General features: G+C 40.6%; 1 protein-coding gene across 1 annotated transcript in view; it reads left to right on the forward strand.

The window, feature by feature from the left end:
• Nucleotides 1-7,673, forward strand: part of STRAP (serine/threonine kinase receptor associated protein) — a 14,996-nt gene continuing 7,323 nt past the window's right edge. Inside the window, exons 1-2 of the mRNA XM_008644014.2 lie at nucleotides 1-5; nucleotides 3,776-3,778. The gene's annotated coding sequence lies outside the window, so the exon portion shown is untranslated. The remainder of the gene's footprint in view (nucleotides 6-3,775; nucleotides 3,779-7,673) is intronic.

Consider the following 7,673-nt stretch of genomic DNA (forward strand, 5'->3'; position numbering starts at 1 on the left):
TTGCAGTCAGATCAAGAGCCTATCAAAGCATTATATTTGTTTTTATCTACTCAATCTCATTATAGCTCTGAACAAACATCCAATAACTCCATTCACCTCAAACTCACTTCCCTTTCAGTACTCCGAGTTTCTCAAATGGAATCAAACCAGCAGCTGGCACTCCTGAGACCAAGAGACTCGTAGGCAGTGAACTGAAAGCTTGCACAGAAAGCCAAAAAACAGCTTTCATCTGAGTCTTCTGCATTGTCATCATTTTCTGTGGTAGAAAAGAAGTGAAGGGAACACATGAACTTAGTTAGCAAAGCATTTGCAAAGCAATAAGGATAATGTCCAGCAAACCAGCTGTAGCTTTCGTGGAGGGGCTGATAAGAGGCAGGAAAGACAGGTAACAGAAACAGCTAAGAGAGGTATCAAAGCAGTTACTGCAGCGACCAAAATATTTCACTTCCAGCAGTCCATTCGCACTCAGCTGCAGTCAGCAGTGGCTGCAAGTGCTGGTGATCTGACAGATAAGACGGTGATCTGACAGCTGTTTAATGGAATATGTAGAATAAATCCATTTGTTTCAGTAGAATGAAATGAATGTACAAATACATAACTTCGAAACTTTCTGCCAACGTATTTTAACTCTCACAAGAAGAAGGAAGGTTGTTCAGAGGATGGGATTCAATGCGTTTGGCCTCTCCTGTGATGCTGTCAATAGGAGGGCTTTCTGATACTTCTGAATTTTTTGTTCTTTTAAGATGACAAAGTAACTGATAGCAGGTTTTGGTCTTTCAAGCTGGCATGTATTTGACTAACAATCTACAGATGGAAATCTCTGTTGCTCTTGACAGCTGTAGTAACAGCCCATTCCCAGGTGCTGGGCAGATTTTTAATGGATATTTTCTTTTCTTGGCTGTTACACTACGATGTAACATGCAGTTGAATTACTCATACCGTTTCCGTGGGTTACCAGCCCTTACTTTCCAAACTCTGCTCCCATTTCCCATTTCACATATGATTGTTCGTTCAGTGCCACGAATAAGTCAGATACAAGAAGCATATTATTGATTATAGTGCTATATTCACATTAATTATTTTTAGGGCTATTATTAATATAAAAACACCAGCTGAAAATCCAAGATATGCTACTGTGATACAGAGCTTTGCCTCTAATCTGTTTGCAGCTGTCAACTCTTAGGTGGTCACAATGTTCAAGGGATTTGCAGGAGCTGTAGAGTGTTACTGGCTCTGTAAAATGACTTTTTTTCTCTGCCAGAAAAATTCCTTCCCAAAAGCCTGCACTCGATAGAATTTCCACACAGGTCCTCTGTACTTTTGTAAATCGAGTGCCCCAGCTATCTCGGGGAATGTCTCTGAGATGCCTGAATACACTGCTTCCTTTGGGTTTACTGTCCCCACAAAGATGTAAATCACAAGGACAAAAATTGAGGTAAAGGATTAGTTATAAAACCGGGGTGAGGAGATGGGGGGAGAGAGATGAGAAGACGACAAGCAGAACTAGAGAATGTTATCCTAGCTGACACATAACTGGATATCTCTGCTCCAATACTCTTACAATGAATTCCTGTGATACACTCCGGTGTTCAGAGCCAAGTACTCAGTTTCCATAGAAATGGAGTACTTTGAGATAAGGCCTAAGATTAACTGCTTAATGACTTTTCCTTACATGGCCCAATACTTATGCCCTTAGAGTAAGGCTTTGTTGTTAAACTTCAAAGGCTCTTGATGGGTGTGAAGCTGTTGGGAACTTGTTGATTTCTCCCTGCTTCGTGCTCATCCAGCTGATGCACCTCTAACTATAAGCAGCGATGGTATTTGCACCTGGAATCAAGCAGTAGGGGTGTCCAAAGACTATTTCTTCTTCTATTTTCACCCGGTCTGAGAGCCAGCCACTTCTAGCCCAAACCTGAACTGCTCTGTCATACGAAGCTATTTATACATCTATATTAAATGCTATATAAAACCTGGGTCACACCGGCATTCACATGCAAATAAGATTCTTGTTTTTAGCATCCGAAATGCAGGTGACCCATTACTAGTATAGGCTGGGTCGACCCGACAGTGAGGTGAAGGACACGGCTGTGAGATGAACTAAAGCCTCCCTCCACCTTGTCAAGCTGTTCCTGTGTCACCATCAAGAAACAAAAAGAAAGAAACACGACATACACTTTTGGGAATCCTAGTCTGCAATTTAAATGTCACAACGACATGGGTGTGCAGCACCAAATGTGAAAGTCTCACAGAAATCCAACCGGCAAATAACTTCATCACGCTAATGAATTTTCCAAATATTTGTACCAACCTCGTGAGCAAAGTTCTACTCAAAAGTAATGAGGGTACTTCCTATCTTTTCGACTCACTCCACCATTAAATATTTTCAGTTCCTTGCAGTTATATAATTGTTATGCATCTTGGGACAATAATCTTTGTTCCCCAGAATCTCAATAATTAAAAAAACCCTTTGCAAACCTCTGTTTTCTGTCTCCTATGTGTAAAAGCACGGCCATCATCTCCTACCATCAGTGCAGTGCTATTCATTTCTTTCAAAGTCTGATCACGGCAAAAGACCAAAAGCCCACAACTGTAGTTACTCCAAGCATAATACCATGAGCCAAATTAATCCATGATCTAATAGTGATGACATTGGTGGATCCAGTCCAGAGACAAATGTAGCTAAACTTGTTTTGAAATGGAACATATTCTCAAATCTCAGAAGAGCAACAATATTTCTTTAAAAGCTGAGATTTTTATGGCCAGAGGATGGAGAGAATAATATGAGTTGCTGTCTATGCAAAGAAATTTTATATAATCTAGTATTTTTTCAAAATAACACAAATATATGTCACATATGAGTAGTCTTTCTTACCTTTTTCTTGCTATCCTCTATTTTCAAGCTCACCTATTTTTCTGGTGTGTCCTAAAAGGGACAGAGAGTCTAGTTCATAGTAATTCCCATTAGAAAAAAAAAGTTTCAACTTTTTCAAAACTAAATTATTGTGCACGTTGTAGCAGAACAACATTGCTGTGCTCCTGCTCTCTCCAGAGCACAACTTGCTCTCATAAACCAGCAAATACCATGTTGCCTGGTGAAGAGAGGCTCATAGTCATGTTACAAAGTCTTATTTATCAGAAACCAGAGTATTTTACACCACTAATATTAATAGTACAAAACCTGCACTTGCAAGTGGCTGCTAAAAAATAGAATCTGAAGAAAATTTGCAGGATTGTTCAAAAAGTGATTAGAAAAGGCTTATCAACAAGCCTAACTGATGTTACCTGGATTAGCTTCTGTCTTTTCAGCAAAGCTTTTACCCCTGGAAACAAGGAAAAAACCCAGCGTCCTTTCTATGTCAGATCAGTTCAAGTGTTCCTAGGATGGCAGGACTAAGACTGTCTGCTATGGCTGATTTTCAGAGGCTGATGTTTGAATTAGTCTTTCAGAACAGTGAGTATAAACATCTTGCATTGTGAAAAATATGTTCCAAGCAAAAACATCAAAGCAGTCTACAATTATGAACCAGCTCAGCTAAAGCTTGTTCCTGGAAATTTGTCTTGCTGTTTCTCACAGTACAGTAAGCTCACAGAGAGGTATTACAGTTGTCATGATCCTTAGAGAATAAGAATTTTCCTAAGCTGTTTCCTGGAAAGCAAGTAAACTGATAGGCAATTTTAATTCTCCTTTAGCAGAGCTTTACCATTGGATTCGGTTTTATTATGAATTGACATTCTTTTTGCAGAGGTAAATATTTATTTAGCTAGAATTATCAAGAGGGTCCAATATGAGCCTTGAAAAGAAGCAGCAAAATAATGTTACATATATTTTTACTTTACATTCCTTTATTTCCTGAGGGTTAGCTTTAGCAACACTATATTCTGAAGACATTTGGATAGAAACTGGAGGATCATTTCCTCTTCTCTCTATTTGGCCAAAACTACCAACTTTTACCTCTCAGAAGACAGAAAGGGACCTGAAGACTGAGGAACAGATACGCTATTATGGCAGAGATAAAACAATTTCAATATTCCTCATTGGTTTTATTGTTCTGTGGTTGGTGCATGCTCTGCATGTGCCAGATCCCTGCCTTCCAGACAGATGTTAGGAACAATATTCTTCTCATAAGAGCAAATCCTTTTGAGAGCCTGGCACTAACACGGTTGTTAAAGAAGCGATCTTATATGTGACCTCACCAGAAGAGACAGGAAAAAAGGTACAAATGCAGCTGTGAGGGACACAATTGATAAGCCTCCCACTTCCTCTCCTATCCAGCTTCCAGGTGTTACATTTCTCCTGCTAAACCACTTCTCTTCCTTGCTGCTGTCTCAAACTCTTCTTCACACTCTTCCCTACTCCTCTACATCCCATTTCCCTGCCTAATCCCCTTGGCCTCTATTCACACACATAAACTGAACTACCAAACTCACACTATCCAAGAAAGGGAAATGGATCCCCAGTTTCTACCCAAATGTTCTCAGAACACACTGCAGTAGACTGTCCTGCCACGGACACCCACCAGAACAGTGTCTGTGGCCCAGCGCTCACATTCCCTAGATGAACATTAAAAGAAGCTGAAGGAAACTAGAAAAAATATGATCACTTGCTTTGAAAGGCTGATGTAGAAAGGACTCCTTGACTAGAGGCACACCGATGTATTATTTTCAAAATATGATTACATCTGCCTTTTATCTTTCATCTTGTTACTCACTGATAATTGACTGCTTAAGGCTGGCACTCATTTTTAATTATTCCCCCAGTGGAAACTCAGCAACACGCTCTGCAATTGCTCTCACATATCTGCATGCAGCATCTGTAACACATCATCCTTCAGCAAACAGCTAGTCCTTTTCTTTCTCTTTCTTTCTTTTTATTCCCCCTAAAGTAGCTGTACAAATTAGTGCAGGCCACTTCCCAGGAAAAAAAAAATTAACAGAGGTAGAGAACATCAATATGCCCACAGATTACACTGAATATTTCACCATTCATTAAAATAACTCATATTTGAGGTCTACTATCAAAGGGTCTGCCCTGCTGCTGTGTCTTGGAGATTTCCATTTACCTATTTAGCTAATTAATTGTAGAGAATTAAACATTTAGTAACTTCTTGAGTGCTGTGTCCACACAGCTGCCAGGCACAACCTGAAATAACCATCACTAGGTCACCTCACAGTAGAAACTCTGTTAGATCTTTAGTGTCCTAAAAAAATACGTAAGGAGCTCCACTCAGTGGTGAGCCAATGCATTTCCAACTGTGAGATCTATGAAAGGAGTCTTTGGAAATGTAAATACGTATAATAAACACCTCTACTTAATTGAGTCTCTGCATTATTCATTGTAATCATAGCACTAGAATCATAATGTTTCACTAGGATAGCTTTATTTATTGTCAGCAACATTTCTGAGAGAATTCAATCACTGTCTGTAGAAAGATATTGGTTAATCGAGCAGACACTGAATTACAAATGTTGAGTAAAAGAGAGTCTTGCCCGGGTGCTTTATCACCTACGATTGGCACACTTGTTATTCCATGCAGTAACGGGGTGAATTGCTCTGCGTCATTACAAGGCCCTGATTACTTCCTGACAAGTCGGGGTTGATGGATATTTAACATTACAAGACAGTTATTTTCACAATAAACAAAACTTTGAATAAAAGGTTTCTAATGACATTTCTTTTATTCATAATATTATTGGAACGTGATACATAATCACCCAGTTTGAAACAATAAAACTCAGTATTACCTCATTTTTTTATTATTTTATGCTTGCTAAACTTTCATTTGTAAATAATAACTTTTTTTTCATCTTTCCTTCTTTTTCTTGAACTAGACTTTCTAGACTTTCTTGAAAAACTGAAGCCTATTTCACAGTTCCTACCTTCTCTAAAAAATTCTGTATTAAGTAAAGCAGCTATGGAGGGCTGTGCCCTCTGAGGGCACAGGATTAGTGTATTTTTAAAGCAAACATTTTCAGACTGTGGGGAATAAACTATTTCAATGGAGGTACTACCAGGGAGAAAGTCTGAGACTGCTGCTAAAGAAACAGTCTGACTGAATTATGTGGGACATATCCCAACTTAGGCCTAGCACCAACTTTGGAGACTTTAAGAGAAAATGTAGATAAGTTTATTTTCAGTATTAATTCCATATGTCCTCAGTCGTATTTTCCAACACCCTGTAGTTCTGCTTGGTCTAGTGGGATGTCTAGATTTTATGGGCTTCACATCTCCATCATTTTTCTCCTTCTCTGATTTTCAGCTACTTACTGGTAAATTTGAAATATTTCTGCCTTTCTCTGCCCGTTATGGATTTTGTGTCTTCCTAAGTAGATGTCATAAGCTTTGTGCAGGTGGAAAATCATGCTCCATTTAACAGAAGACAAAATCAATCAAAGCTATGAAATCATTAAAAGTAAACTTCCCCAAACACAATCTTCTTTCTGTTTCTCAACCTTGAATTCTAAGCAGGTAATTTAAACTTAATAGTTTCTTTGTACTGACCCTTAGGATCCCTTTTTTTTTTTCACTGAAAGTTGACAACATCAGTTAGCAGAAGAGTTTTTTTAAATGTAAACCCAAACAGCATTTCTAGCAAGGAGCCATAGCCCTATTCTTAGATAATATTTTGAAAAAGGTAAATGTAGAAGTAATTAATTTTTGTTTGGAAAAAATCCAGAAAATCTTAAAGACACTGGAAATGTGTAGTTGGCAACCTGTGGCTCTGAATGGAAAAACTGTTGATATAGTGTCAGTATGCCTGAAAATGAGTCATTCAGTTACAAAATCTTTAGGAGTTACTTCTGAGAACTCTGGGGTGAGAAATGAAATACTAGAAGGCAGTGAAACATGGTGCCTATCTTTTAAATAGAAAAGCTGTGGAAGTCCGCAGTTAGCTTCAACTTCAATTATCTGTTAATGACTTAAATAGTTTTCCTAGTTGTAAGGCTTGAGAGAAAAAGGAGATGATTAACTGTCAATCATTCCGATTCTTAGTTGAAAGAAACACCACTCCCCTCATCTTTGAGTAAGGGTGGTGACACATTTTCAAGTGCGATCCTTAGACGCTTTTGAGGGCAAGTCCAGACACCACCAGCAGCTTGTCTTTGGCTTAAAAATGCCCAAACAGGCGGGCGCTGCTCTGTATCCCTGAAATCGCCACATGCTCCAGGGCTTTCCCACCGCCTTCCCGGCTCACCAGGCCCCACAGCGAGCCGTGAGGGGAGCTGGCCCTGCAGAAAAAAGGGGTCTGCCTTTTGTCAGGAGTCACTGCTGGTTTAGGAGCGAGCAGGGCACTGAGGAACCTCGGCCGCAGCCCCGGGGCCGGCTGTGGATGGATGGGACGGCGATGAGCTCGCTGTTCCCTCGGGGAGCGGGATGAGGGGATGAACGGGACAGCGATGAGCTCGCTGTTCCCTCAGGGAGCGGGATGAGGGCATGAACGGGGCGGCGATGAGCTCGCTGTTCCCTCGGGGAGCGGGATGAGGGCATGAACGGGGCGGCGATGAGCTCGCTGTTCCCTCAGGGAGCGGGATGAGGGCATGAACGGGACGGCGATGAGCTCGCTGTTCCCTCAGGGAGCGGGATGAGGGCATGAACGGGACGGCGATGAGCTCGCTGTTCCCTCAGGGAGCGGGATGAGGGGATGAACGGCACAACAAGAACCCGCAGCCCTCCC

This window comes from Corvus brachyrhynchos, unplaced genomic scaffold, assembly GCF_000691975.1.
Source record: "Corvus brachyrhynchos isolate BGI_N302 unplaced genomic scaffold, ASM69197v1 scaffold191, whole genome shotgun sequence".
In the NCBI taxonomy this organism is placed as follows: domain Eukaryota; kingdom Metazoa; phylum Chordata; class Aves; order Passeriformes; family Corvidae; genus Corvus; species Corvus brachyrhynchos.